The sequence below is a fragment of the Chelon labrosus genome (assembly GCF_963514085.1).
Source record: "Chelon labrosus genome assembly, chromosome: 10".
NCBI lineage: Eukaryota > Metazoa > Chordata > Actinopteri > Mugiliformes > Mugilidae > Chelon > Chelon labrosus.
Window position 1 is genome coordinate 29,833,854 of NC_140360.1, and position 8,395 is coordinate 29,842,248.

An 8,395-nucleotide genomic window follows, 5' to 3' on the forward strand; every position below is an offset into this window, starting at 1 on the left:
GTCCATCTGTCTTTATTTATTCATTTAGTTTATTCATTTGTTTTCATTATCTAATATTTTTCTGAAATACAATTCTACTCTTTGCTTTTTCAGAATGAACTTTTTAAATACTCTGTATAGTGGGTAATACATTTTGGACAAAAAACATGTATGTGTCTTATAAAAGCGTGTTTTTATGTTTAATTTAATTTTAAAACAGGCTGTTCTTTGTCTTAAATTTGGACAAAAAAAAGAAAAGGAGTAAAAACATTTTAGCAGCGCTAAAATGACCATAAAACACAGCCAAATGGCTTGTGGCCAAACAGAGTCAAAACACTATTCAATCAAGATTAACTGTGCATTAATATTTAAATTAGTTTCTATGAGGTTAATGGTGCACATGCATTTCAATAAACAGCTTCTGATGCGGCTCAACTTTGTGTTGCATCATTTATTAAGTCTTAATGCCTTCCCAGGTCGTTTTCAATGCGGGACCGAGGCAATGTGGCATCTCTGATCATGACAGCCCTGCAGGGGGAGATGGAGTACGCCACTGGGGTCCTGAAACAGCTGCTGTCTGACCTGATAGACAGAAACCTAGAAAGCAAAAACCATCCCAAACTGCTGCTGAGGAGGTGAGGACGATGTGGGGAGACTGCGCCGTAAAACATCATGCAGGAATTTAGTTTTTTTTTACAAGTTATTGCCGAGGTAGAATGGATTATAAATATAAAAACAAAATAAAATAAAAAATAAAAATAAATAAATAAATAAAAGTGGAGGAATGTTCCTGGGCAGTTCCTGGGAGTATAGAGGTGGGGGGCAAGGAGTGTCTGAATGTACTATGGTTGTGTGTGTGCTGGAGAAGAGTCAGAGAGAGAGAGAGAGAGAGAGAGAGAGAGAGAGAGAGAGAGGAGTTGAGGAGAAGGATGGCTTTGGGGACGAAGGTGGCCTTTCTGCAGGCGGGGCAGCGGAGACGTCGTCCAGAGGGGAGCCACTGAAATGCTGACTGGAGGACGTATGAAGGGTCTTTGGTGATTTTTTCTGCTAAGATGAGTGTCTGTTGGTCGTGAATGTGTGCAAGATTTCTTACACTCAGGCCGATATATGTTCACTAAAATGGAAAAATCTGAAGTTTAGTGAACTTAACTTCATGAAATTTGGCATACACAATCCGTAAAATATTGTGTAGACGGCCATCAAGTTGCGTGACATTACTTCTACAGGTGACAGAAACATTTAAAGGTGCAGTAGGCAGGATTGCGAAGATCCAGGACTTAGCCAAAAAATTTGAACATCGACAACTTCTCAGTCCCTCCACACTTTCCGCTAAAGCCCAAAACGGTCTCCCAAGCCCCTCCCCCCACAAGGGAGAGCTGTGCACGATAGAGCGCGTGCATATTGGCCCTGGAATACTGTGCACGAGCAGAGAACCGAGAGAGAGCGAGTAAACAAACTAGCATGGAACACACCGACGCAACAACAACAAAATAGTTTTAATAATACCCTTCGTTATTGCTAAATAATTTTAGGTCAAAATATTTAGTAATAGTCAACTTCAGGACAAAACCAAGGTTAGGATGTTTCTGAAAGTAGCCTACATCGGTGATGTTTGCTATCAGTAACAGTTAGAAGCATTCATTGTGGCGTTTTATTCCACAGTTTAGATTTATCAATTTGCTATGTGGTAGATATATGACCGCTACCTGTTGATGTGGTTAGACGTTTGAGAGTGAAGCTGAGGCACAGGCCTCAGACGAGGATTACGTCCCGGCTCCTTCTACATGCCCACGGACAAGTGGTGCGAGGTGGTGGAGGGAGGGGAGGGCGCTATGAAATGCGTGTCCATGAGCAGTGATTGACACTCTGTTAGATACACCCCTGGGCTTGATTGGTGCATCTGGATGTGGAGCGGTGGATGTCTGCAAATCGCGCTGCAGGCTCTAGGTGGGGCCAGAGGAGCCGAATTTTTTTTTAAATGACCTGCTTTATGCAATTACACCTGAACATAGGGTCAGTTTCAGCAAATATGACAGAAAGTTAGTTTTATAAAACTTGCCTACTGCACCTTTAATATGACTTTAAGGCCTGTAACTTTTGAAGTGTTCACGCAATCCTTAATGAAACTTAGCGACCGTCATTATAATATGCTTGCGTACAGTCATGCCAAGTTTCGTGAAATTCAGCCTGTAGAGGGTGCTGCAACCACTACATGTTTATATCTCACAACCACCAGTCAGCTAAAGGATTCCTCCGCAGACACTTTGCGTCCTTTCAGGCCGTAAAATATAATATATATATATATATATATATATATATATATATAAAAAACGTCCCTCTCACCCTCCTCGGGTGGTATCTGTGTTATCCTCAAGCTCGGGTCCTCTACCAGAGGCCTGGGAGTTTGAGGGTTCTGCGCAGTATCTTAGCTGTTCCTAGGACTGCGCTCTTCTGGACTGAGACTTCTGATGTTGTTCCTGAGATCTGTTGGAGCCACTCCCCCAGTTTGGGGGTCACTGCCCCGAGTGCTCCTACTACCACGGGGATCACGCTCGCCTTGACCTTCCACATCTGCTCCAGCTGTTCTTTCAACCCTTGGTACTTTTCAACTTTCTCGTGTTCCTTCTTTCTGATGTCTATGTCCGGTTGGTTAGCCAGGTTGGTTTGTCAGTCTGGAAGCTGAAGTCCCACAGCACCTTGGCCCTGTTGTTCTCAGCCACCTTCTGTGGTGCGGCCCATTGGGATTTGGGTACTTCTATTCCATACTGGGTACAGATGTTCCTGTACACTATTCCAGCCACTTGGTTGTGTCTCTCCATGTACGCTGACCCGGCTAACATCTTACACCCTGCTATTATGTGCTGGACAGTTTCAGGGGCATCTTTGCATAGTCTGCACCTTGGATCTGATCTACTCTTGTAGATCTTGGCCTCTATGGCTCTTGTACCTAGGGCCTGTTCTTGTGCTGCCATGATCAGTGCCTCTGTGCTGTCTCTGAGTCCAGCCTTTTCTAGCCATTGCACACCTGCCAACATGTACGCATTTTTCGTACTCGGCACGCATTTTGACCCTTAAGTACGCTTGTACGGTTCGCTGCTCTCTTGGTACGCATTTTGTTGCACCTCGCATTTCGCCGGTTTCAGTTTCTAAACTTTCTATGCAATCTATGACGTTGATTCTGCCACTGAGCCACAGCGTGTAAGTGGAGTGAAAAGCTTTCGGCCAATCAGAGCGCTGCATTTTAACCCTCCGCCCACCTGCCCCTCTTAGCCAAATGCTTCGCGCGTTCAGTTCAATTCAGTACCTAAAGCAAGCCAGGCTGGCCGGATAACTTGCAGGCTTGTGTGCTATGGCTGAACCGCCGGGCAACAGGTAACGAACACGGTAGCCTACTACACACAAACACTTCCAACCCCCCCGAAACATACCGTAATTTCCGGACTATAAGGCGCACCTGAATATAAGCCGCACCAGCTAAATTTTGGGGAAACTACAGATTGTGCCATATATACAGGGTTCCCGCGAGTCTTAAAAAGTCTTAAATTTACCAACTTAAGGCCTAAAAAACTCTTAAATATGAGCATATTTTGCATCGTAGGTCTTAAATTACATTTCGTCTAGTCTTAAATCCTGACGTGCATTTACCGCTTCATTCGCATTTCGTTCAATGCGTTAGTTCCGTGTGTTCTGTGTAGTTCTTTATTAAATATAACTATTAGCAGTACGCCGAAATTAAAATACAAATGAGACCTGGAAGTGGAATCCGGTGTTCAGCCCGGTTTGTAATGTGTTGCTGCACCGGGTATGGTCCGGTCGTACAGCGCAGGCGAAGCGGTGAGATTTTATCGTCACGTAGCGTTTGTTAGCGATATGTATTTATTAGGGATGTAACAAATTACCGATACGAATCGGAAATCGGTTTTGATTTAAAAGATGTGAGTGCATCGATACACAAGCCCCTGGACCGATCCAAATGTACCACGAACCGGTCGATGGCCCGATTACAAAGTTATGAATCGGGTTATTACCGTAATTTCCAGACTATAAGGCGCACCTGAATATAAGCCGCACCAGCTAAATTTTGGGGAAACTACAGATTGTTCCATATATATATAAGCCGCACCCGACTATAAGCCGCACCCAAGCCGCTGGTGTTTTAATGTTTAATTACCGTAAGGGTTTCTTCTACCACGGAGAGGATTGTCGGGACAGAAATGCTTTGCGCTTGGAAACGCAAAGCGTCCCATTATTTACATTTGAGAAACACAATAAATCTTTCAATCAATCGATCGATCATCTTACAAACAGCATTCGTGCAGTGCACAAATAATACAACGGTGCGCTCCTAGCGTAGTGCAGTATAAGAAAAAACAAAGCTTACAACGCTTGACGAGGCAATAACGTTAAATGGCTAAATTTAATTTGTTTGTAATAGTGCTTGCCTGTAACACGGCAGCAAAAGTGCAGTAACCCGGCTGCTCAACAAAATAACAAGCATCTTTTTCGAAAACCGCCAACACAGCAGTAAAGGTGCAGTAACACGGCCGTTTACTGTATCAAAATAACCAGCCTGCTATACCAGAAAAGTCAGCCAGATCGATCGCCTTTAACTTAAAAGCAGCTCTCGTACTGCATTTGTTTTGCTCTCGTTTACCTGTCGCGAGCTGTCTGTCTCGCTCCTGCGCTTCCATGATAGTGCGCCCCTGGTGACCGTTAGCTGTAAAAATCCATAATTCGTTGTATAAACCGCAGGGTCCAAAGCAAGTGACAAAAGTAGCGGCTTATAGTCCGGAATTTACGGTATATCAGCAATACAGCTGGAAGCCCCGCTTGCTTATTCTCTTTCTCTCTCTCTTTCCCGCAAAAATCTCGCAAGACTCTATTAAACTTATCACTATGAAGGTAAACAATATCACATTTTTAGGATTGATTTTGGATCATTCATAATGTAAAATGTCTACTTTAAACAAGGAACTATATCGGATTACTCTCTAGGCAATTGAATCAGGTCAACTGGACTTGGTTTTTGTCTGTGTCTGCGGGCTAGTCAGACTTGCTGCTAGTCTCTCGAACTGATGAAGCCACTTGGATAAGGAGCGAAACGTCTTCACAGACAAAAACCAAGTCCAGTTGACCTGATTCAATTGCCTAGAGATGCCTTTGACCTGGACAAATGAGAATTTGCACAGACTCATCGGATTACATCATATTGCACTGAATCGTACCGAATCGGATCGGATCGGATCGGATCAAATCCTACCGAATCGGATCGAATCGGTTGTTTTTAAAATGTATCCTTCCTGAATCGTTTCGTACCCCATGTATCTAGATACGTATCGAATCGTCTTATAGTGGAGAGATGCACACCCCTAGTATTTATGCCTCCTTTTGGATTCGAGAATTCTCCTGTCACATGAACTGGGAAATGGGCAAAATGTAAGTTTAATGATTGCTGGCTTTGTAACGTGGAGTTGGAGAGAAGCTTAGCCACGTTTGCTAGTAGTATGCTTCAACATGAAGTAGCAAGGCAGGAGACGAAGTGGAGGGATTTCAGCTCAATACATTTATTAAACAGAACCATATGAAGCAGGTCTCACGGCTCATTACAGAACACTATAATAGCAGATAATAAAACGTTCGTGGCTTGTAGCCTTCACCAGCGTCCACATTACGGAGATGGCGGATGTAAAAAAAAAAATAAGAGACGGATTAAAGAGTGACACATGCTGAACTAAGCGATGAAAACAAAGGAGGCGCCGCCGTGTGGCGTAAATTGGTACTGCTCCATGTGAAACTGGAAAACGCTGAACAATCATTATGAGGCCTCATCATTATAAAGTGACATGACGGGGGGGGGCGATGTGGGGGGTTGTACTCATAAAATTTCTTCAAGGTTGGCAGTCTGCCATTGGTAGGTCTTCTCGATATCAGCCACTTCTTCAATTTGGCGGTGGTACATGCCGTGTAGGGGCTTGTCCCTCCAGGTGATCTGCTCCTCTTCCTCTGCACTCTTATCGGATTTCAGTTGCCTGAGACATTCACTTAGCAGTTCATCCTTTGTGGCCATCTTTCTGATGTACTCTTGGATTTTTGATGTTTCATCCTGGATAGTGGCCTTGATGCTCACTAGTCCTCGGCCTCCCTCTTTCCGCTTAGTGTATAGTCTCAGGGTGCTGGATTTGTGGTGAAACCCTCCGTGCATGGTGAGGAGCTTTCTTGTCTTGATGTCTGTGGCTTCTATCTCCTCCTTTGGCCAGCTTATGATCCCAGCGAGGTATCTGATGACTGGTATTGCATACATGTTGATGGCTTGGATCTTGTTCCTGCCATTCAGCTGACTTTTCAGGACCTGCCTCACTCTCTGGAGGTATTTGGTTGTGGTTGACTTCCTTGTGGCCTCCTCACGGTTTCCATTAGCCTGTGGGATACCAAGGTACTTGTAGCTGTCTTGGATATCACCTATGTTGCCCTCTGGTAGGTCGACCCCTTCAGTTCTGATCATCTTGCCTCTCTTTGCGATCATCCAGCCACACTTGTCCAATCTGAATGACATCCCTATGTCATTGCTGTAGATCCTGGTGGTGTGGATCAGTGAGTCGTTTTCTCGCTCATTCCTGGCGTACAGCTTGATGTCATCCATGTAGAGCAGGTGGCTGATTGTTGCTCCACTTCGGAATTGGTACCCGTAACCACTCTTTGTGATGATCTGACTGAGGGGATTCAGGCCTATGCAGAACAGCAGTGGTGATAGTGCATCTCCTTGGTATATGCCGCATTTGATGTTGACTTGGGCAATTGGCTTTGAGTTGGCCTCTAGGGTTGTCTTCCACATTCCCATCGAGTTCTGGATGAAGGCCCTTAGGTTCCTGTTGATCTTATACAGTTCCAGACATTCCAGTATCCATGTGTGTGGCATTGAGTCGTAAGCTTTCTTGTAGTTGATCCAGGCGGTGCACAGGTTGGTCTGTCTGCTCTTACAGTCTCGGGCGACTGCTCTATCGACCAGTAACTGGTGCTTGGCTCCTCTGGTGTTGCTACCAATTCCCTTCTGAGCCCCGCTCATGTATTGAGCTACGTGCTTACTCATCTTACAATTATGCCTGACAGGGCCTTCCATGTTGTGGAGAGACAGGTTATTGGCTGGTAGTTGGATGGGATAGGCCCCTTCTGGGGGTCCTTCAGGATTAGGACTGTCCTGCCCTGAGTTAGCCACTCTGGGTGGGACCCATCCCTTAGCAGCTGGTTCATCTGTGCTGCTAGGCGTTCATGGAGTGCTGTTAGCTTCTTCAGCCAGTAGGCATGGATCATATCGGGGCCTTGTGCTGTCCAGCTCTTCATCTTTGACACTCTTTCTTGGATGTCTGCCATTGAGATGGTTACTGGTTCTTGTTCTGGGAGGTTGCTGTGGTCTGCTCTTAGGTCCACTAGCCATTGGGCATCTGGGTTGTGTGATGCCTCTTTTTCCCATATACCCTTCCAGTATTCTTCCACCTCAGCTCTTGGTGGGTCTGACCAGTTGTTATTTCCTCCCTGCCACTGAGAATACACCTTGGCTGGTTCAGTGGAGAACAGCTTGTTTATTCTCCTGGCCTCTGCCTCCTTGGTGTATCTCTTCAACCGGGTGGCCAGCGCTGTTAGTCTCTGTTTGGCAGTTTCGAGTGCTTCAGGTATGGAGAGCTTGGTGTACTTCCTGGGTGCCCCTTTATTCACCATGTTGCCTTTCTGCAGTTCTATTAGCTGGCTAACTTCTCGCCGTGTTGCCCTTATCTTGGCCTCTAACCGTATTGTCCATGGTGGGTGCTGCCTGTTATGGTCTGAGCCCATCTTGTAGCCAAGCATTTCTAGGATGACTGTTGCTGTACTGTGTATCAGCTTATTGGTCTCAGTGATGGTTCCCGTAGGGATTGTTGTTAGTGCAGCATTCACATCCACTAGTAGATCTTCTGAAGGTACTTTACAAGTCAGCTTCTGTATTCGTCGGGGGTTCCAGGCTTCTAATTGTGCCATGATCTTCATTCTCAGGTCAGCAGCTCTTGCACTGAGGCTGGTATCTGCTGGGGCTTGGTACCCAATCTCTGATTGTGGGGGTGATGGTGACCTGTTGTCCTGGCGCCCCCTTGCCGTAGCATTGTTGTTGTATCTCATCAATCTCTAGTTGTGATAGGAGTTTTCGATTGCGGATGTTGGAATACTGGGCTAACAGCTGTTTCGTTGTTAGCCTTGATTGTGGGTTTCGAAGTGACCATTGGTCCCACATTCGCTGCATGTATCCCTTCTCTCTGGGGTTGCTCGTATAGTAGCATTCCAACAGTTCCGTGTTTTCCGCCCTTGTCCATCTATGTCTTGTTCCAGTAGCCCATTTCTCATCAGGTTGCCCTGGTTCCCTAGCACCTGACGCGGACCTTGTTGACCTGTC